The following is a 23,708-nucleotide window of genomic DNA, read 5'->3' on the forward strand; positions in this document are numbered from 1 at the left end:
GAATAGCGAAGAGGATTCGAAACAAGTAGTTGGATTTAGCTAGAAGCTCAGCTATAGCAGATGCCAGCACCAAGGCTGCTTTCTGATTACTGCATAGAGGTCGGCTAGCTAGCTAATGACAAGCTAGCTTGCTCAATAGTTATGTCGAGCAGTTTTACAAATAATATGTCTTTGCTAAGCAGTTCTCCACCGAGCCCTATGAACCGGGTTTTTTCATCTGTTGGTAACGACAACACAGACTGGGACTTGGAAAACAATGTATTTGTGTGCTGCTATGAAGAGCCTATGGGCAAAACGATGCAGGCGGGGATGCACTCGGTTCAGCCAGGTCTGGATAGGCACCTGCCGCGAGGCCGCCACCGGGTTCTCCCGGGTGGTATGATACTGGGCCTAGAGGAGGCTTACCCCGGGTGTCACAACAACCGGAGTCCTCCCATAGAGCCCATAGAGTCCGGTGCTCAATATTTCAGTGAAAATGACCGGAACGTCGCCCCGGTGTTGGAAAGGATAAAGAGGACTCGATCGAGTAGTTCAAGGCACCGGTATAACAAGATTGTCACAGAATTGGGACCCGAAGAGGTGCGGTGGTTTTACAAGGAGGACAAAAAAACCTGGAAGCCTTTCGTTGGACACGACTCCCTGAAAATGGAGGTCATGTTCCGTAAATTATGCGAACGGAACTCTGGCATGACCAAGCGCCAGGGCTTTGTGGGCATGGATGAAGGGTATGAGGAAGAGAATACAAGCGGTGTGGAAGCGACAACTGGGGGGGGGGGGGGTCGAACGGAGTCGAGCGAGCTGGACCAGTGCTGGAGCCGAGAACTAGGGTCCATAGGACAGGGGTTCGATGGAGAGAACGGACTCCACAGACGAAAGAGACCTTGATTCAGTAAACATCAATGTAGAGGCTGTATGTGTCAGGGGTGGGCTGTATGAGGTGGATGTCAAAGATCTTAGGTCTTAGGTTTCAATTGAACTAGATCTTCGTTCAAAACCCAGTTAGACATCCCAACCCGCTCTAGAAGAACCGGATCTAGATTAGACTCCTCCTCACTCATTTAGTTTAAATTGGGCCTAGTTGCTAGAACTTCCCCCTTTCTGTGATGCAGAGTTTGTCATAATTACTGCTGCAGCTGCTTTCTGGACTTTTGGAGGATCTTGCTCCGGTCTGTCTGTTAGTGGAGGTAGAGCTAAGTAGGTGGAGCGTCAGTTAGCTAGTAACATCCTTCCAGGCTCTCGAAATCCACATAGGAAAACTATGGATCTGAGCTTAATAAGCTGTCTCTCCAGAAATCCTCCCCTTCTCCGCCTTTTCTTCCCTGTAGCAGTGTGAGCACAGACAATGAACGAAACTCTCTTTTAGAGGCAACAGAGTCGCCATTCGGGCCCCCATAGACTGCAGTCTGCAATCTAAGGTCAAACATTGCCTCTATGGATGGAATAACGGTTCCTCTATCGCTGGCAATAAGAGTCTCTGCACTGTCTGCAGAGTTCAGTTAAACTAGCCCGAGTATCCACATGCAGTAAGTTACAGTCTGGTAACCTGGAAAGACATGGGTTGCATTCAGTTGGCACAAAATGTTCTCTGCTGTTTTTGTTCCTAATGAACGCAACCGTAGAAAACTAACACGGAGTAGTGTACTCCCTATGTGGCTCTACAAGGCTAGGAACATAGCTGAGATGTTTGGCAGGCCATAGTTAGGCCTTGTGCATAATTGTCAAACTGTAACTCTCCCATGCCAATTAAAGTAGACAGTACAGTGCTGAGTAGAGTAGCATCCTAACAATAGCACCACTTTTGCCCTAGTTTAGTGACATAATTCCCTACCTCAGGTACAAAGATGCAAGAGGCTGTCTTTCTCGCTCTCTTTCTTACTGTCATTCTCTCTCGCTCTAGTTCTAGCTGTTGGTCTCTCACACTGTCTCTAAATCTATCTACAACTCTTTCTTCTTTTCCCTCTCCCTCCCTGGCTCTCCGGGGCGTAGTTGGGAAGCCTCCCATGTAAACTTCTTAACCTCTCGGTGTTTGACTGCTAGATCCTCTGGTGTGCTTTGATCCCGGCTCTCCTCCCTATCTCTCCCTGCTCTGCTCTGTCTTGCCCTGGTCTGGGCTGCATTGTAAAACAGGATGCTGTCTCTAGGAGCCTCAGTCATTCTCATTTCCCATCTCATTTGGCAACATGAGCACCTTTTCCATTCCCCACCCAGTCAGCCATGACTTATTTATATGATGGCTGGCTGATGGGTACTACTGAGTACCTCCTGCCTCCTAAAGACATCCTGTTTTACAGTGGACTCAGTAGGTGTAGGCTAAGTGGTAAGGTTCTGTCTTTCCCTGCTGTACTCCCCAGATCATTATATCCCTGCCGCCCGCCGCCGCCACCAGGTTTGTCAATTCCATATAAATTAGAAAGTGGAATTGATCCCAACCTTGGTGTGATACTTGTTGTGAAGCATGCTTGTTATCCCAAGTGATTTCAAATGAAAATGTGCTACTCTAACCTGGTGCAAAGTTTTGCAATGCCCCACCTCTTTAAGGAATACCTGGGATAGGATTAAGTGATCCTTCTACCCCCCCCCCCAAAAAAAGATATAGATGTACTATTGTAAAGTGGTTGTTCCGCTGGATATCATAGGTGAATGCACCAATTTGTAAGTCGCTCTGGATAAGAGCGTCTGCTAAATGACGTAAATGTAATGTAATGCTGAAATATTTTTACCCTCAGGTTTTCCAATGCAATCGATTCTCGTGACCATCGACTGGATTGATTTTTCTTTTCACTTTGTCAAAAGATGCTTGTTTGGGATTCAGTTCCATGCCTTCTGCACATCCCTCCTCTCTTATCCCTGATGGGTTACCTGGAAACTACTACCTATAACACAGCTTCTTCATTGGTTAACTCCTGAGCCTCTGCTTGTCATTTCATTGTCATTTTGGATCTGAATCACTTTCCCCTCATCAGGAGGGGCCCCAAATGGAAACTGATCAACCGAAGTACCCATGACTGTTCCTCAGTCCTCACCACGAGGATGAAATTAGAACTGGAAGGCCCTGCTTTACTACTCCACCGTGTGACTGTCACAGAAACACTTCTAGTCCCCCTTTTGGTTCTGGAACTCTATCCTCAGATGCCTCATATTAGGAGGTGGTAGGATGGAGAGAAAGAGGAAGAAGAGGTGATTTCAGGCTTCGGTCACCCCTGCTCTGTAGATCGGACGGAGCTGACTGTGCATTATTTGAGTTTGCTGAACACCGCACCAGCAGTGATCTGGACACGATCTGAGGAAGCGAACGCTCTGGAGAGGCAGTGATACCGGCGTGACACTCATGCGAAGTGGCCCCCTCATCACTCACACTCTGTCTGTGTCTCTCTCTGTGTCTTTATTTCTCTCTCTGCCTTTCTCTTTTTCTTTCCCTCTTTCTCTCTCTGTCTCTCCTTCCCAGGCTGGCACAATGTAAAGGCGGCAGTCACAGAAGAAATTCAAACAGAGGAAGCTTTGATGTCTCACATTTCTCTTTTTATCCTCTTTCTCTGTCTTTCTCTTCCCTGAGAGGACACATCAAGGATGAGGCCTACACAAGTACAGGTCACTGGGAAAGTCCCCCTAATGTCCACCTCTCCTTTGAATCCCTTTGCCCTGGACTCTATAACACTGTCCTTCTAATCCCTCCTGATTGGCTGTGAGCACCGCAGGGTTCGGTCTGGTGACTGGTGTGTCAAAATAACCGGTCACCTCTTCACATTACATTGTCTGAAGTGTCATTCAAACCTCAATGTGACCGGCTCACCCCAGTCAACTGGTTTAATTTATCTTTCTTGTTTTCAGCTAACCGTTTCCAATTCCGCTCCCCCTGTTTAGACTATACATGCCATATTTCCACTCTTACTTACCCTGTTGTTGTGTGCCCACTAAGATAACAAGGCTGGAATATAATATAGTCCTCTGTCAAGGATATGTTCTGCACAGCCTCAGTGTAGCCCATCCACATCGGAGATTACCATGGAGCCCCACTGGGGACTTGTGTGGTACTGTAGTATCTCACATTGTCTATTGTACACAGTCAATGACACTCAAGCAATACATGGGCGGGAAATAGTTGAAATATGCAGACTCTGTGAACCTGTGTGCTTCTACAATATGTTATTTTCTGGTTCTCTAGTAACTCTCTGCAGATCAATGCACTAGTCTTTACTTGATCGACCGCTAGACTAGACCAAACTTTCTCCTTGTTGAGTTGAATGCAAAATTAGGAGTTTGTAATCACCCTTTTGATGAGTGTATTTTCTCTCTCGCCCGTCATTTGTTCATCTTTCCTCACCTCCTTTTTCTGCTTGCTCTCTCTTCTCATTCCCTCTTCCTCTCATGCTTCCCTTTCTCCATCCCTTCCTACCTCTCTCTCGTTCCTCCATCATTCCCTCCTTTCCCCAATCCTCCCTCTTTCCTTCCACTATTCTGCCCTCCCTCCCTCTGCAGCTGTCCATAGTCTGAAGTTGAGTCGTGCCCACGTGGACTGGCACAGTGTGGACGAGGTCTACCTCTACAGCGATGCCACCACCTCCAAGATCGCCCGCACAGTCACCCAGAAACTGGGCTTCTCCAAAGGTCACTGCTGACTGACCACTCTTCTGTTGCACACCCCCCCCCCCCCCCCTTCCCCACCCCAATACCAGTAAACCCCTAGCTAGACACAACCTCCTCGGCGGTCACTTGTGGAGATGAGACCGGATTGGAGAAGCTCCATATTTCCATCAAAGTTGGTGAAGATTAAGAGGTGGATCTGGCAGGAGTTACCTCAATCTCCTCTGAATGACACACAAACCCACGGTCGCTGGAAATATCCTTAGCGCTGTGCTGGCCAGATGGCAAGCAGAAAATCCCATTGGCTTAGTGTGTAGAGCAGTGTTAGCAAGGAAAGCTTGCAGGGCCACACACACAGTGGGAGGCCTAGAGTCACCTACTGTCCCACGTAAACTGTCACCCCAATGTTCCTTTCAAATATAGGAGGATCTACGATGTTCATCACCATCTATGTCTAGTATATGTTCTGTCAATTCATTGTGGCAGGGGGTGAAATTGAATGTTTCCTATGATTGAGGCTTTCCTTAAATCAAGGTAATTATGATTCAAGGCAATTAAGGAAACATTCATCAACAAACTGCTGTTGGGTAAAATCTGGGCAATGTGCAATTGCCTACTGTTGGGAGCCTTTGATTTTCCTGACCATTTCCCCTCCCACGCCACCCCCCAGCCTCCAGCAGTGGTACGTGGCTCCACCGGGGCTACGTGGAGGAGGCCTCACTGGAGGACAAGCCCCCCCAGACCACATACATTGTCTTCGTGGTCCACGGCATTGGACAGAAGATGGACACGGGACGCATCATCAAGAACACTGGCATGTGAGTGCACTCGTGTGTGTCTGTCTGTCTCTGTCTGTCACCGGAAAAAGTCAAGGGGTCTAAATACTTTCCAAATACAGTGCATTCAGAAAGTATTCAGACCCCTTGACTTTTTCCACATTTTGTTAAGTTACAGCCTCATTAAAATGTATATGGAATCATGTAAAGTCAAAAAAAGAAACGTCCCTTTTTCAGGACCCTGTCTTTCAAAGATAATTCGTAAATATCCAAATAACCTCACAGATCTTCATTGTAAAGGGTTTCAACACTGTTTCCCATGCTTGTTCAATGAACCATAAACAATTAATGAACATGCACCTGTGGAACGGTCGACACTAACAGCTTACAGACGGTAGGCAATTAAAGTCACAGTTTTGAAAACTACTACTGACTCTGAAAAACACCAAAAGAAAGATGCCCAGGGTCCCTGCTCATCTGCATGAACGTGCCTTAGGCATGCTGCAAGGAGGCATGAGGACTGCAGATGTGGCCAGGGCAATAAATTGTAATGTCCGTACTGTGAGACGCCTAAGACAGCGTTGCAGGGAGACAGGATGGACAGCTGATTGTCCTCGCAGTGCAGACCATGTGTAACAACACCTGCACAGGATCAGTACATCCGAACATCACACCTGCGGGACAGGTACAGGATGGCAACAACAACTACCCGAGTTACACCAGGAACGCGCAATCCTTCCATCAGTGCTCAGGCTGTCCACAATAGGCTGAGAGAGGCTGGACTGAGGGCTTGGAGGCCTGTTGTAAGGCAGATCCTCACCAGACATCAGTGTTCTGCCATGGCCAGCGAGGAGCCCGGATCTCAATCCCATTGAGCACATCTTTGACCTGTTGGATCGGAGGGTGAGGGCTAGGGCCATTCCCCCCCAGAAATGTCCAGAAACGTGCAGGTGCCTTGGTAGAAGAGCGGGGTATCTCACAGCAAGAACTGGCAAATCTGGTACAGTCCATGAGGAGGAGATGCACTGCAGTACTTAATGCAGCTGGTGGCCACACCAGATATTGACTGTCACTTTTGATTTTGACCCCCCCTTTGTTCAGGGACATGTTATTCCATTTCTGTTAGTCACACGTCTGTGGAACTTGTTCAGTTTATGTCTCAGTTGTTGAATCTTATGTTCATACACATTTTTACACATGTTAAGTTTGCTGAAAATAAACGGAGTTGACAGTGAGAGTTTTTGCTGAGTTTAGTAACCAAAAAAGTGTTAAACAAATCAAAGTGTATATTTTATATTTGAGTCTTCAAAGTAGCCACCCTTTACCTTGATGACAGCTTTGCACACTCTTGGCATTCTCTCAACCAGCTCCACCTGGAATACTTTTCCAACAGTCTTGAAGGAGTTCCCACATGCTGAGCACTTGTTGGCTGCTTTTCCTTCACTCTGTGGTCCAACTCATCCCAAACCATCTCAGTTTGGTTGAGTGCGGGGGGGATTGTGGAGGCCAGGTCATCTGATGCAGCACTCCATCACTCTCCTTCTTGGTAAAATAGTCCTTACACAGCCTGGTGGTGTGTTGGGTCAGTGTCCTGTAGAAAAACAAATTATAGTCCCACTAAGCCCAAACCAGATGGGGATGGTGTATCGCTGCAGAATGCTGTGGTAGCCATGCTGGTTAAATGTGCCTTGAATTCAAAATAAATCGCAGACCATGTCATCAGCAAAGCACCATACCTCCTCCGTGCTTTACTGTGGAAAATACACATGCAGAGATCATCCGTTCACCCACACAGCGTCTCACAAAGACATGGCGGTTGGAACCAAAAATCTCCAAATTGGACTCCAGACCAAAGGACAAATTTCCACCGTTCTAATGTCCATTGCTTGTGTTTTTTGGCCCAAGCAAGTCTCTTCTTATTGGTGTCCTTTTATTAGTGACGACTTTGCAGCAATTCGACCATGAAGGCCTGATTAACACAGTCTCCTCTGAACAGTTGATGTTGAGATGTGTCTTTTACTTGAACTCTGAAGCATTTATTTGCCGTGCAATTTCTGAGGCTGGTCACTCTAATGAACTTATCCTCTGCAGCAGAGGTAAATCTGGGACTTCCATTGCTGTGGCGGTCCTCATGAGAGCCAGTTTCATCATAGCGCCCGATGTTTTTTGCGACTGCACTTGAAGAAACTTTCAAAGTTTCGGATTGACTGATGGATTGACTGACCATGCCTTAATGATGGACCGTCGTTTCGTTTTGTTTATTTGAGCTGTTCTTACCATAATATTGACTTGATCTTTTACCAAATTGGGCTATCTTCTGTATACGCCCCCTACCATTGTCACAACACAACTGATTGGCTCAAACACATTAAGAAAGAAAGAAATACCACAAATTAACTTTTAGCAAGGCACCTGTTAATTGAGATGTATTCCAGGTGACTACCTCAGCAAATCAAATTGTATTAGTTACATGCGCTGAATACACCTTACAGTGAAATGTTTACTTACGAGCCCCTCTAACCAACAGTTTTAAATAAGAAGTAAAAGTAACATGTCATCAAAGAGCAGCAGTAAAATAACAGTAGCGAGACTACATACAGGGGGGTACCGATACAGAGTCAATGTGCTGGGGCACCGGTTAGTTGGTAATTGAGGTAATATTTCCATGTAGGTAGAGTTATTAGTGACTATGCATTGATGATAACAACAGAGAGTAGCAGCGGTGTAAAAGGGGGGGAATGCAAATAATCTCGGTATCCATTTGATTAGATGTTCAGTAGTCTTATGGTTTGGGGGTAGAAGCTGTTTAGATGCCTCTTGGACCTAGACTTTGTGCTCTGGTACCGCTTACCGTTCGGTAGCAGAGAGAACAGTCTATGACTAGGGTGGCTGGAGTCCTCTGACACCGCCTGGTATAGAGGTCCTGGATGCAAGGAAGCTTTGCCCCAGTGATGTACTGGGCCATACCCACTACCCTCTGTATTGCCTTGCGGTCGGAGGCCGAGCAGTTGCCATACCAGGCAGTGATGCAACCAGTCAGGATGCTCTCGATGGTGCAGCTGTAGAACCTTATGAGAATCTGAGGACCCATGCCAAATCTTTTCAGTGCCCTCTTCACGACTGTCTTGGTGTGCTTGGACCATGTTAGTTTATTGGTGATGTGGACACAAAGGAAATTGAAGCTCTCAACCTGCTCCACTGCAGCCCCATCGATGAGAATGGGGGCGTGCTCAGTCCTCTTTTTCCTGTAGTCCACAATCATCTCCTTTGTCTTGATCACGTTGAGGGAGAGGTTGTTGTCCTGGCACCACATGGCCAGGTCTCTTACCTCTTCCCTATAGGCTGTCTCGTCGTTGTCGGTGATCAGGCCTACCACTTTTGTGTCATCGGCAAACTTAATGATGGTGTTGGAGTCGTGCCTGGCCGTGCAGTCATGAGTGAACAAGGAGTACAGGAGCGGACTGAGCACGCACCACTGAGGGGCCCCTGTGTTGAGGATCAGCGTGGCGGATGTGTTGTTACCTACCCTCACCACCTGGGGGTGGTCTGTCAGGGAGTCCAGGATCCAGTTTCAGAGGGAGGTGTTTAGTCCCAGGGTCCTTAACTTATTGATGATGTTTGTGGGCACTATGGTGTTGAACGCTGAGCTGTAGTCAATGAACAGCATTCTCACATAGGTGTTCCTTTTGTCCAGGTGGGAAAGGGCAGTGTGGAGTGCAATAGAGATTGCATCATCTGTGGATCTGTTGGGGCGGGATGCTAATTGGAGAGGGTCTAGGGTTTCTGGGATAATGGTGTTGATGTGAGCCATGACCAGCCTTTCAAAGCCCTTCATGGCTACAGACGTGAGTGCTACGGGTCGGTAGTCATTTAGGCATGTTACCTTAGTGTTCTTGGGCACAGGGACTATGGTGGTCTGCTTAAAACATGTTATTACAGACTCGGACAGGGAGAGATTGAAAATGTCAGTGAAGACACTTGCCAGTTGGTCAGTGCATGCTCGCAATACACGTCCTGGTAATCCATGTGAATGTTGACCTGTTTCAAGGTCTTACTCACATCGGCTGTGGAGAGCGCGATCACACAGTCTTCCAGAACAGCTGGTGCTCTCATGCATGTTTGTGTTATTTGCCTCGAAGTGAGCATAGTAGTTTAGCTCGTCTGGTAGGCTCGTGTCACTGGGCAGCTCTCGGCTGTGCTTCCCTTTGTAGTCTGTAATGGTTTGCATCCCTGCCACATCAGACGGGCGTCAGAGTCGGTGTAGGACAATTCAATCTTAGTCCTGTATTGACGGTTCGTCGAAGGGCATAGCGGGATTTCTTATAAGCTTCCGGGTTCTGGTCCCGCTCCTTGAAAGCAGCAGCTCTAGCCTTTAGCTCGGTGTGTATGTTGCCTGTAATCCATGGCTTCTGGTTGGGGTATGTATGTACGGTCACTGTGGGGGCGATGTCATCGATGTACTTATTGATGAAGCCAATGACTGATGTGGTGTACTCCTCAATGCCATCAGAGGAAACCCGGAACATATTCCAGTCCGTCCTAGCAAAACATTCCTGTAGCTTAGCATCGGCTTCATCTGACCACTTTTTTATTGATCGAGTTACTGTTGCTTCCTGCTTTAATTCTAGCTTGTAAGCAGAATTCAGGAGGTCAGATTTACCAAATGGAGGGCTAGGGAGAGCTTTGTATGTGTCTCTGTGTGTGGAGTAAAGGTGGTCCAGAGTTATTTTTTCATTTAATTTTTTCCCCTCTTGTTGCACATTTAACATGGTCCCAAAATGTTTTGCTTGTCAGCAATCACGTTTTCAAGATATGCAACTTTCAAAATACAGAAATCATCCCCGTATGATGCTGTTTGCATCAAATTATGCCGCGTATATGATGTAAAACGCAGCATCATACAGGGATGATTTCTGTATTTTGAAAGTTACATACAGTATCCTGAAAACGTGATTACTCACATGCAAAACATTTTGAGGCCATGTCAACAATGGACTAATGAAACAAATACCAACATTTTTCCTTTTTAATAGTATGTTGCTCAACGAGAATAGATTATGCAGCTACCAGCACCTCAAACATGTTGACCCATTTACGTCATCACCCCAGTATTCCTACCATCAGAGTAAGACGGAAACGCAAAGAAACAACACATTGTCTCCCCTCTGCATTCAAGCTTGCCCTTGGCAGCTGATTCTGACCGGGCCAAAGAAATTACAAGAGCGATAGGTAGAGTATGTTTTATATTTTTTACCGACTTTGGTTTATAGCTGCTGATATGTGCCCATTCTCGATGGCTGAGAAAGGGGTTTTAGCACCTTGTGAAAGTGCTTAAGACACGTTATGAACTTCCCTCTTGCACCCATTTCAGCAAACAGGTAGTACCTGCTCTATTCTAAGCAAACCAAAGTCAAAGTTTTTAATTAATTGGCCAATGCACCCTGTGTTGCGCTTATTTAACAGTGACAGCATGTCACATTTCCCGGAGTGGGAGATGTACCGTGCCACAGACACACCACCTTTATGAGAGTCCGCATCTTGCACTGAAGGAGGCAGTGTCATGGTGCGTTCGTAACCAAGTGGAAAGTGGGAATTTACCACATACGACTGGGAAAAATCCACTTGAATGGGCCTCAAACTGGTTAAAACTAATGGGAAACTCCTCTATCACCCACTTCTTCCACATGCTGACCTCTGACATCACCTACTAAGGAAATGGCCTCTAACAGCTTTTTTGACAGTTAAATGCAACAACACATTATTTATAAAAAGCAATCTATGAATGTATTTTTTTTAACTCTGTAATTTGTTTACAAGCATGATATCTGTACTTCTAGTTTGTGGTTGACACAACTTGTTGGCCATTAGCCAATCAGCATTTCTCAACAAGTTCAAATCACATGAATGCGCCTAAGTGATATTACGACCTCCCACCTCCCACATGGTCGCAGACGCAGCATTAGAGTGGAAACTTGAGGCCCAACATAATGCTCCAGTCACAACAGACAATGCAAGGAACATTGTGAATGCTGAACATTGTGAATGCTGAACATTGTGAATGCTGAACATTGTGAATGCTGAACATTGTGAATGCCATTTAATTTTTCCACTGTCCTGAAACTGAACCGTGACCCCCCAAAACCTCAATGCGTACCGAACCGTGGGCTTGGTGAACCGTTACATAGCTAATAGATACAATACATGGCCAGAAGTATGTAGGCCATCCATTCAAATTAGTGGATTAGGCTATTTCAGCCACACCTGTTGCTGACAGGTGTAAAAAAAAAATCGAGTACACAGCCTTACAATCTCCATTGGAAAACATTGGCAGTAGAGTGGCCCGTACTGAAGAGCTCAGTGACTTTCAACGTGGCACCGTCATAGGATGCCACCTCCAACAAGTCAGTTTGTCAAATTTCTGCCTTGCTAGAGCTGCCCCGGTCAACTGTAAGTGCTGTTATTGTGAAGTGGAAACGTCTATGAGCAACAACGGCTCAGCTGCGAAGTGGTAGGCCACACAAGCTCACAGAATGCGTAAAAATCATGCCGTCTGCTCCAAACTGAGTTCCAAACTGCCTCTGGAAATCAAATCAAATCAAAGTTTATTTGTCACATGTGCTGAATACAACAACAGGTGTAGACCTTACAGTGAAACGCTTACTTACAGAGCAACCACCAGTGCAAAAAAGGTATTAGGTGAACAATAGGTAAGTAAAGAAACAAAAACGACAGTAAAAAGACAGTGAAAAATAACAGTAGCGAGGCTACATTTAGTCGGGCTGACTGAGGTAGTATGTACATGTAGATATGGTTAAAGCAACGTCAGCACAAGAACTGTTCGTTTGGAGCGTCATGAAATGGGTTTCCATGGCCGAGCAGCCTCACACAAGCCTAAGGTCACCATGTGCAATGCCAAGCGTTGGTTGGAGTGGTGTAAAGCTCGCCACCATTGGACTCTGGAGCAGTGGAAACATGTTCTCTGGAGTGAGGAATCACACTTCACAATCTGGCAGTCCGACGGATGAATCTGGGTTTGGCGGATGCCAGGAGAACGCTACCTGCCCGACTGCATAGTGCCAACTGTGAAGTTTGGTGGAGGAGGAATAACAGTAAGGGGCTGTTTTTCATGGTTCGGGCTAGGCCCCTTAGTTCCAGTGAAGGGAAATCTTAACGCTACAGCATACAATGACATCCCAGACGGTTCTGTGCTTCCAACTTTGTGGCAACAGTTTGGGGAAAGCTCTTTCCTGTTTCAGCATGACAATGCCCCTGTGTACAAAGCGAGGTCCATACAGAAATGGTTTGTCGAGATTGCTGTGGAAGAACTTGACTGGCCTGCACAGAGCCCTGACCTCAACCCCATTGAACACCTTTGGGATGAATTGGAACACAGACTGCGAGCCAGGCCTAATCATCCAACGTCAGTGGCCGACCTCACTAATGCTTGTGGCTGAATGGAAGCAAGTCCCTGAAACAATTAATGCCCATGATTTTGGAATGAGATGTTCGACGAACAAGTGTCCACATACATTTGGTCATGTAATGTATTAAACTGTACCTGCAGTATTCTGAGTATTCCTGTGTTATTACTACTGTATAAGACCTATTCTAGGTACCCAGACAGATGAGACCTACTTATAGCTCTCAAGCTGTATATATTACCGCAGGTTCTGGAATAACACAACGACCTGAGTAACACAGAGGGTGCTGTGTCTCTCTCTCCGCCGCGGGCTTAGGGCCATTAAGCAGGTAGCTAAAGTAGACCAAGTCAGGCCAGCTCACTCTAAGCCTCATTCTCTACACTGCTGGGATTTGGCTATTGGCCTTCCATCAGGCCTAGAGAAAAGACCAGCCTCATCTAGCCAGCTCTCTTCTCTCTCTCCTCTATCTCTAAAGGCTTGGTTCGCTCTCGTATGTCACAACCACTCAAACACTTTCAATTGACAACACTCTTCCTTTCTATCTCTCTCTCGACCTACCACCATCTTTTCTCTTCCTCCCCCTCTATCCATACCTCTCCTTCCATACCTCTCCTCTCATCTCTCCTTCCATACCTCTCATCTCTCCTTCCATACCTCTCCTCTCATCTCTCCTTCCATACCTCTCCTCTCACCTCTCCTTCCATACCTCTCCTCTCATCTCTCCTTCCATACCTCTCCTCTCACACCTCTCCTTCCATTCCTCTCCTCTCACACCTCTCCTCTCACCTCACCTCTCCTTCCATACTTCTCCTTCCATACCTCTCCTCTCCTTCCATACCTCTCCTTCCATACCTCTCCTTCCATACCTCTCCTTCCATACCTCTCCTTCCATACCTCTCCTCTCACCTCTCCTTCCATACCTCTCCTCTCACCTCTCCTTCCATACCTCTCACCTCTCCTTCCATACCTCTCACCTCTCCTTCCATACCTCTCACCTCTCCTTCCATACCTCTCACCTCTCACCTCTCCTTCCATACCTCTCCTTCCATACCTCTCCTCTCACCTCTCCTTCCATACCTCTCCTCTCACCTCTCCTTCCATACCTCTCCTCTCACCTCTCCTTCCATACCTCTCCTCTCACCTCTCCTTCCATACGTCACCTCATCTCTCCTTCCATACCTCTCCTTCCATACCTCTCCTCTCACCTCTCCTTCCATACCTCTCCTCTCACCTCTCCTTCCATACCTCTCCTCTCACCTCTCCTTCCATACCTCTCCTCTCACCTCTCCTTCCATACCTCTCCTCTCACCTCTCCTCTCACCTCTCCTTCCATACCTCTCCTCTTTCCTCCTCTTCTTCCATACCTCACCTCTCCTTCCATACCTCACCTCTCCTTCCATACCTCTCCTCTCCTTCCATACCTCTCCTCTCCTTCCATACCTCTCCTCTCCTTCCATTCCTCTCCTTCCATACCTCTCCTCTCCTTCCATACCTCTCCTCTCACCTCTCCTTCCATACCTCTCTCCATACCTCTCCTCTCACCTCTCCTTCCATACTTCTCCTTCCATACCTCTCGTTTCACCTCTCCTTCCATACTTCTCCTTCCATACCTCTCCTCTCACCTCTCCTTCCATACTTCTCCTTCCATACCTCTCCTCTCACCTCTCCTTCCATACTTCACCTTCCATACCTCTCCTCTCACCTCTCCTTCCATACCTCTCCTCTCACCTGTCCTTCCATACCTCTCCTTCCATACTTCTCCTTCCATACCTCTCCTTCCATACTTCTCACCTCACTTCTCCTTCCATACCTCTCACCTCACTTCTCCTTCCATACCTCTCACCTCTCCACTAACAATAATGGCTGCTTGTTCTGGGTGGCAGGGCAGTAAGGACAGCCTCTCTGTATGATCCTCATGTGTCAAAGGGGGTTTGCGTTAAGACCATTAAAGCCTGTACTGTGACCCCATTCACCAGTTAGCCACTTGAGATAAACTGTGTTAGCCCACACTAGGTTATCCTGCTAGCCTCTTTAGCATAAAAGCCTACTATACAGGTGCATAGAAGCCCACCAGACAGACTGCATGAAAGTCTGCATTAGTGACAGGCAGAGTCACAGACCAGTTCACCTAAGGCCGATGTCACTCCCAGGTCGTCCCTGTTATGTCAACAGCAGCCACTCTCCCATTGTTTGTGTATCTAACATAGTACTAACGTAGCCTGCTAGCAGCCATTGAGAGTAAATGGACTGCGTCAGTGAGTGGTGAAATGGACACACGTCATCCCTCTCAAACACAGTCATTAAGTGAAAGGCAGAGCAAACACAAGGCACAAAGGATTCCCTGGTTGATTTGGAGAGGGGTAGACTAGACAGTGTATGGACCACATTGTAAAGCTATTCATTCATTCACCCAGCGGTAATGAGGTACCGTCTGGTAGCCTGCTGCGAGGATGATTACTTGCAATGAAATGTGATGTTGGGTTGATGCGCTGTTTGTCTCTGTTTTTAGAGATTTAGGACACGTAGATTAAAGGCTAGCCAGAGAATAAGACCCTTTTCAAGACCGAACAGCAAGAAACTATTCTTATGCACATAGCAAGTAAACTGTCTGTGTGTGTCGTCTTTGTCATCCGTGTCTGTGTCCAGGCTAAGAGAGGCAGTAAGGAAGATGGAGGAGGAGCACTTTTCAGAGCTCACAGAGGAGTATGTGGACTTCCTGCCTGTGGAGTGGCGCTCCAAACTGGCACTGGATGGGGGTAAGGGGTGTGTTTGCTCGTGCGCAGTGTGTCCTCGATCCCAATTGAGCTGAGAGAGCAGCGGCTGTCATCCACTAGCTTCCAGGAGGTGACACCCACCTTGTGATGGCATGGTGAATTTAGGTCACACTTGTGGAACCACAAGCCAGACGGCTAGGCTACATCTCTTACATGGAGTTCCATGTGCTGTCCTCTGCCCTACTCCTGTCCTGTCTCCTACGCCCTTTATTTCCTATTCTGTCTACGATGCACATACAGTACTGAGTATTCAATATCTATACAGGTCTTAGGCCTTAACGGTTTTAGCCAAGTGAATGGAAGGTTGATCTTAATACAAATAGATCTGTAGAAGTATAGAGGATAAACAAAGGCTTACTCATAAAAACTATCCACAGTCAGACATATATTTGTATATGTTATTGATGGTTGAATCGTGTGAATCTGTAGATAAGGTGGACTCCATCACCCCAGACAAGGTGCAAGGACTGAGAGACCTGCTCAACAGCAGTGCCATGGACATTATGTACTACACCAGTCCCTTGTACAGAGACGAGGTGAGACTGAAACACACACACACACACACACACATTGGGTTTAAGCCCTCATCTGACTTGACAACCGTATTGGCCCTGGCTAATTGATACCACCCTTTCTTTATCTCCAGATCACCAGGGGCCTAACATCAGAGCTGAACCGCCTCTACGCCCTGTTCTGCTCCAGGAACACTGAGTTTGAGGAGAAGGGGGGCAAGGTGTCCATGGTGTCGCACTCCCTGGGCTGCGTGATCACCTTTGACATCATGACAGGCTGGGACCAGGTGAGGTTCAGTCTGCAGGAGCACCAGGAGCTGGAGGAGGAGCTGGACCTGAGATGTGTCTCCTACGGGGAGAGACGCCTGCTGGAGCAGCTGCAGCTCACTAGGAACCGGTAGGCAGGGTGGTGGTGTGTGTTTGTCTCTCTGTCACAGTTGAGATTGCCACCTAAACTGTGTCTACAGACAGTTAGGGAGTGTGTGTGTGTAGGAAGGAGTGGGGTGTGAGTGGTGTAGGTATTTTGATAATGGTCTGAATACTAACAGTATTACTGAAACTCACTCTCTACTCCTCAGGTTACGAGAGCTGGAAGATCAGCTTCAAGGCCTGGAGGCCTCCAAACCACTAGCACCCCCTGCTCTGAAATTGAAGGTACACTGCTAACTGCTCAAAAGCAATCCCTTCAACCCGGGACACAAGATCCAGGGTGATAATGGCAGAAAGTGACAAGATGACTAAGCAAATTACTGAAGGAAAGATGGTGTCTGTTTCCTCCTCTTCCCGAGGTGGAGAATGTCTTCTGTATGGGCTCTCCCCTGGCGGTGTTCCTGGCCCTGAGAGGGATTAGACCAGGGAACAGTGGAGAACAGGACCACATTCTGCCTTGGTCCATCTGCCAGAGGCTCTTCAACGTCTTTGACCCCACAGACCCCGTAGTGAGACACAGAGACAAACACACACACTATTATTTACAGTCCTGGAGGGCTGAATCACTTCGGTTTTTTGTCTCTCTCACTCTAGCCCTGCCATTCTCCTTACCTCACAGCTCATCTAAGAGCCTTCATCATCTTATGGATTGTCGTGAAAATTCTTACACAGGGACACTCGAAGTCAATCTTAAATTAGTCATTCAGTTTATTGTCAGCACACTGGAGAGGTTCCAACCAACTCAATGCACCACAGTACACATGTCAATCAGGAGCTCTGTCTGGGCAGTCCCATACGGCTATACACAGACAAGTTATATTTGCATGATTTAGCATAATGAATCATTACCGTTTTTTTTCATCCATGTGACCGACCAATACTGGTTCAGAACATGTGACCGACCAATACTGGTTCAGAACATGTGACCGACCAATACTGGTTCAGAACAGGTGACCGACCAATACTGGTTCAGAACATGTAAACCGACCAATGCTGGTTCAGAACATGTAAACCGACCAACGCTGGTTCAGAACATGTAAACCGACCAACGCTGGTTCAGAACATGTGACCGACCAACGCTGGTTCAGAACATGTGACCGACCAACGCTGGTTCAGAACATGTGACCGACCAATACTGGTTCAGAACATGTGACCGACCAACACTGGTTCAGAACATGTGACCGACCAACACTGGTTCAGAACATGTGACCGACCAACACTGGTTCAGAACATGTGACCGACCAACGCTGGTTCAGAACATGTGACCGACCAACGCTGGTTCATAACATGTAAACCGACCAACGCTGGTTCAGAACATGTAAACCGACCAACGCTGGTTCAGAACATGTGACCGACCAACGCTGGTTCAGAACATGTGACCGACCAATGCTGGTTCAGAACATGTGACCGACCAATACTGGTTCAGAACATGTGACCGACCAATACTGGTTCAGAACATGTGACCGACCAATACTGGTTCAGAACATGTGACCGACCAATACTGGTTCAGAACATGTGACCGACCAATACTGGTTCAGAACATGTGACAGACCAATACTGGTTCAGAACATGTGACAGACCAATACTGGTTCAGAACATGTGACCGACCAACACTGGTTCAGAACATGTGACAGACCAATACTGGTTCAGAACATGTGACAGACCAATACTGGTTCAGAACATGTGACCGACCAATACTGGTTCAGAACATGTGACAGGCAAATACCTCACGAGGCTTCTCCTCTCTAAGCTGAGACCTTCAAACTGAGATCTTTCGTTTGTTCTCAAAACAAGATCTGGGCCTACTGCCAAATTGCAGCTACTGATAGTGAGGATTTGTACAGTCAGCCACTTGCATGAACACAGAAATGAGTTATTTAGAACAGTACATGAATGGAACACAGAAATTAGTTATAAGAATATCACAAACATTAACATTTCCCTTACAGGAGGATTAGACCCAGGGTTTTTTCCTGACCAGAGGAAAGACAAGGTGCTAGACTGACTGTGAATGGTTTGTCCTTGCTGCAGGCCTACAGAATGAAGCCCCTCATCCTTAAACATTAGAGCAACATTACACCTGCACAGATACACTGGTAAGAGATCATTCATTCTCCCAAGGTGAATCTGTATGTTACACATAAACTGCTGAAACTACTACCTTCTGTATGGACAGTGACAGGTGTTTTTCTTCTCCCAGGTGTAGTGCTGTAGACCCCACGCCATATGATGAGATCCGGCCAACCTTCATCAACCCACAGAAGGACCCGACGTCAGACACAGAGAGCATCCCCAGCCCCTCCACTTCCCCTGTTCTGGCCAGGAAATACTACGGAGAGTCTATCGCCAGCATGGGCAAGGCCAGCATCCTGGGTACGTCTGTCAGTCCTCTGGTTGATTCTCTGTATAGAACCTTTTTGCCTTAAATCACCATGCACATTATTATTACCTTAAATATTTGAATATGAGTGCCTTCATTACCTGTGCACATGATGCAGATTCAAACTCGAGGTGGTCCAAAGCTAGAAGGGAAATAATTAAACTTCATTGTAAGATTACCTCACTCAGCAGGTTCCCATAGATTTTACAGTCAATCATTTGTACAGCAGATATTTCTAGACACCACAACATGTCCTGAGCAGACAAAGCAGATTGTTCCATTCAAAAGTACATCAGCATGTACCCAGCATCTTGTGATGGAGTTGACGTCTATTATTGGACTCACTCAACAGTATTTCCATCACAGACCCACCTGTTGGATCATTTATGACATAGGCAACACTGCCATCTTGTGGAGAGAGCATGTAAAGACCAGAGCCGTACTACTGGGTTAGTCTCCAAACCTCCACCCTAGGCAACAGACTAGGGTCTGGTTTCAATGACGGACTCTTGGCAACTTTCATAAGCGGAAGAGGGTGGATCCTCTTCCGACAGACAACTCTCCCAACAAATCACGAGGCAGACATGCCAGAACGTCACGATTGGAAACCAAATTTGGCAGGGAAAAGCTTTGCAGCGGTTTTAGTGAAGTTAGTTGCACTCATTAAAAATAATCTCTTCATCTTGCTAGATACTATTTTATTCAAAGCGGATAAGGTAGTGACATAGTTCCTCTATGCCAAACTGACGTTCTATTACTTACAAAACCCGTTAAGCCGGAGCCGGGGAGGCGACCCGGATGTCTAGAGTCGAGGGTCGACTTCACTCACCTTTGTCGCACCCTGTCTAAAATGAATCTCTCTCCCCTCTCTCTGTGTCTTGTTCTCTCTCGCTGCCTTTACGTCTCGCTCTAGGAGTGGCCAGTATAGGGAAGGGGATAGGAGGGATACTGTTCTCCCGGTTCTCCCGCTCCGCGCCCTCCGGAGTGTCCTTTGGCATCGAGGGCGGGACCCCAGAGGGAGAGGAGCCGAAGAGGACAGTCGACAGCCAATCAGCTTACGGCCTTCCGTCCACCTTGTCCCAGTCTCCCTCCACCCTCATAGACCCCTCAGGTTAGTTCAGCTACATTTCAACCCCAATTACACTTTCAGGAATAATTGTATTGTAGTCCATGTCATAACAAGTGCCTTTTCATAATATTTGCCACCCTTGAACCCCCCCCCCCCCCAGAGTTTTTATATATAGAAAAAGGAGAATGAATACATAATGCTAATTCACATCAGAGTTAAGTACCCTTTTGAATCTGTAGCAGTTAAGTTTGTGCAGTATACAGTAGATGGTCTAAAATGTATTCTCACAGTAAATCTATCTCTGTTCTACAGTGGAAATAGAGCGCAGGCCAACGTGCCGCCACCCACAGAAGACAGTCCTGACCCAGAGTAAACACACAGACTCCATGTCCACACTCACACAATACAGCATCTTTATCACCCAAATTGATTTTGTCCCCCCACACCAAACACAATCACGACACGCAGGTTGAAATATCAAAACAAACTCTGAACCAACTATATTAATTTGGGGACAGGTCGAAAGTATTAAACATTTATGGCAATTTAGCTAGCTAGCTTGCAGTTGCTAGCTAATTTGTCCTGGGATATAAACATTGAGTTGTTATTTGATCTGAATTGCAAGGTCCTCTACTCCTACAATTAATCCACACATAAAACGGTCAACCGAATCGTTTCTAGTCATCTCTCAATCCAGGCTTCTTTTTCTTTGGACTTTATATGGAGATTGGCAACTTAGCATTCATAATAAGGTGCATCACCACAACTGACCTCAATTCATCTTTCAATCACCCACATGGGTATATGTTCCTAAAAACCAATGAGAAGATGGCGCGTGGGTATATGCTTCTAAAAACCAATGAGAAGATGGCGCGTGGGTATATGCTTCTAAAAACCAATGAGAAGATGGCGCGTGGGTATATGCTTCTAAAAACCAATGAGAAGATGGGAGAGGCAGAACTTGCAGCGCGTTCTGCATCACAAATAGAATCAACTTTTATTTTAGCGCCTGGCAACGCAGACGCTTGTTGGCAGTATGGGTGCAATGATTGAATAACATGTATGTGTACATTTATTTTGCAAAGCATGTGACGCGTCTGGTTTGGGCATGGTGTAAAATGTGTCTTTGGTTTAATAATTGAATGGTGCTGTGTGGCAAACTGTTTGTTTTTGTTATGAGGTACATCTTTGGCTCCAGTGAGTGAGGAACAACGGCTTGACGTTCAGATGACGCTCACACAATGTCAGTAGGACATTCAAGTGACAGACGTACATCCATGTGAAAGTCGAGCTTGATAAGTGTAACTTACCTTATTGTCATTAAGTTTGTCTTCTAGTCCTACCAGGAATAATGTAGATCCCTGTACGGCGATCTGAAATGTAGCCTCTATTTTATGTTACAGGGCAAATTTTCAATCTAACCAAAACACAGGTGAAATCAGTTCAGTTCAGATGGATAGTCTGAAGTCTGATAAGCTCCTTTTGTATGCAATTCAAGTGTCCAATCAAAAGAGAGATCATGTCAATGTTTCAGTCTGTGGTTGGACAGAGGAGCTGTCACTCAGAGGTTCAAGCCAGTAGAAACTCTTCTCAGAAACCTTGAGAAGGTAATAAACAGAAAGTGACCTTCAGGTGCCGACTATTTGCATTGATACCGAGATACATCCTTTCTTTTTGATTTATATATTTTTTTATCCAATACGTTTTTCATTACCATTTTTTTAAAAATCTGTAGTAGTGTTAACGTAGATCCCGGAATCCAGCAGGTGGCCAAATATCTCTTTAATGTCACTAAGTTATTCTGTCTGCTTCACTCTTAGTGGCTAAGCTAGTATGAACAGAGCATGTTGAAATCCAAGGGCATTTTCCCACTAGTAAAGGGCTTCAGGTCAGAGTTACTCAGCTTTAGATGCTTTTTGCACGAACAATATGCAAAACTAAACAATCTCAGTATATCTTTTTTAATGGCTCGCAAAAAGAAACATGATGCCTGAATCACTTTGCATCCCATGTGGTCATTTTAAATGTGAATGTGTCTCTCTTGGGGGTTATTGCAGTGTTCCCAACAGACCTCTGAAATCCTGAAGCTTCAATCAGATCAGATGGTCTGGCGCTTTCGCCTTTCAGATAATGTCCACAGAATGAGAGGTACCATCATCTAGGAATGTCTGCATTGCCTGGCTCGACTGAATGAACGAAACCTTTTTCAATAAGACTGTTTAAAACTTTGTTAGTTTGATTTTGAAAGGATTTCTGCTGGAAAAGTGACTGTCCCTAGAGCTGGGCAATAACCCACCATGCCTGAAATGGATTCAAACTGCCATCTGAAACGCTATTTCCTTTTTATTAAAAAAAAAAATGTTTTATGTACAATGGCTTCTTTTATTCTGTATTCTTCTCCCATCTGCTGCTTCTAAAGTTGTTCTGTCATGTCCCAAGGATGATATCTGAGAGGAAGTACTGACGTCTGGACCGTCTGGTCTGTCTGAATGAAAAGTGCTTAAATGTGTGGGAGTGAGGTCTGGGACGAGGCTGAGGCAGGAAGATATTCTCCAAATATTAAATGGGAAAGATTCGCTAGTTTCCATCTCCCGGTTTTGATGGAGCACAATACTGCTATTTGTTTCCTTTGAACCGTACATCAAATTCTTTCCTCGGCCCCACACATACTTTCCACCCACACCACAATAGCTGATTCATAGTTAATGAATAGAGCTTTGTGTGATTGAAGATGTGGACCTAACACTTTTTATGTATCTAATGTGGTACTGATGTAGAATCCAAATGCAGTTAAGAAATATCTATAAAGCAGAGATGGGATTAGTTAAGTGAATGCAACAACAAAAAACTGCAATTCCCATTGTTCTAGGTTTGTCCACAAGATGGCATACCTCCCCATGTAGTAAAACAATGGCCCCATTGACCAATCTGGTCATCACAGACCTCTCCAAGTCTATTTCCTCTCTCCATTAACAATGAGGCAATTAGCATGAGACAGTTACTCAGTTACTAGTTACTACTGATCAGCCCTGCCGTGGCCCTTATGTCTGAGCTATAAGAAAGGATTTATAGGGTGATGTACTTGAGTTGCCCTTCTCTTAGTTTGTGCAGTACTAACTCCTAGTTAAATCACACGCAAATACTTTGGCAGTGAATTGTAAACTACTGTGTGTACACTATGCTATAACGCTGTAATATACTTTCTAACTGTATGTTTATATGTCCATGTCTAGGATGGTTTTCCGTAACAGTGATTGTAGGCTATATGTCATTTGATTTGTACAAAGTAACATTTCTATTGGACAGTGCCATATCCACTTGATTACAGATGCTGTTGTGAACTTCATTAGAAGACGCAGTACACGTTCCTCATCAGTAATTAACTGTCTGGAATTGATTGAGACTATTTTAGTGACACCACTAGTGTTGTGTGAAAGCCAGACATTATACAGCGAAACCAGACCAGGGACCTCCACAGCAAGCTCCACTCCACCTAAGTGTACCGTCTCTCTCCTCTCCTCTGCAACACCAGTCCCAGCTCCACTCTCCTGCGCTCTCTGCATCTGACTCAAATGTTTACCCGGCAATTAAAACAGCCTTTATAAGGCAATGGGTCGGCTGCCAGACTCTAACGAGGGGGTCAGAGCAGCAGGAGAGAAAGGTTATACATTGTTTCAATGCAGACCATAGTCTGAGGCCCAAACTCCTTAGCTGGAGCTGGAGAGCTGACACTAGTGAGAGCAGAACACTGGAGGAGAGACAGAAA

General features: G+C 46.1%; 1 pseudogene across 1 annotated transcript; it reads left to right on the top strand.

Moving 5' to 3' along the window:
* Nucleotides 1–297: 297 nt before the first annotated feature.
* On the top strand, nt 298–22,187 carry LOC106611105 (phospholipase DDHD1-like; annotated as a pseudogene). The gene is made up of 13 exons (XR_014378648.1): nt 298–748; nt 3,556–3,582; nt 4,477–4,605; nt 5,252–5,399; nt 15,425–15,534; nt 15,982–16,088; nt 16,199–16,461; nt 16,643–16,718; nt 16,853–17,002; nt 18,525–18,589; nt 18,694–18,866; nt 19,787–19,984; nt 20,255–22,187. The product of XR_014378648.1 is annotated as a phospholipase DDHD1-like (transcript).
* The last annotated feature ends 1,521 nt before the right edge of the window (nt 22,188–23,708 follow it).

This window comes from Salmo salar, chromosome 09 (assembly GCF_965601325.2).
Source record: "Salmo salar chromosome 09, fSalSal1, whole genome shotgun sequence".
NCBI lineage: Eukaryota > Metazoa > Chordata > Actinopteri > Salmoniformes > Salmonidae > Salmo > Salmo salar.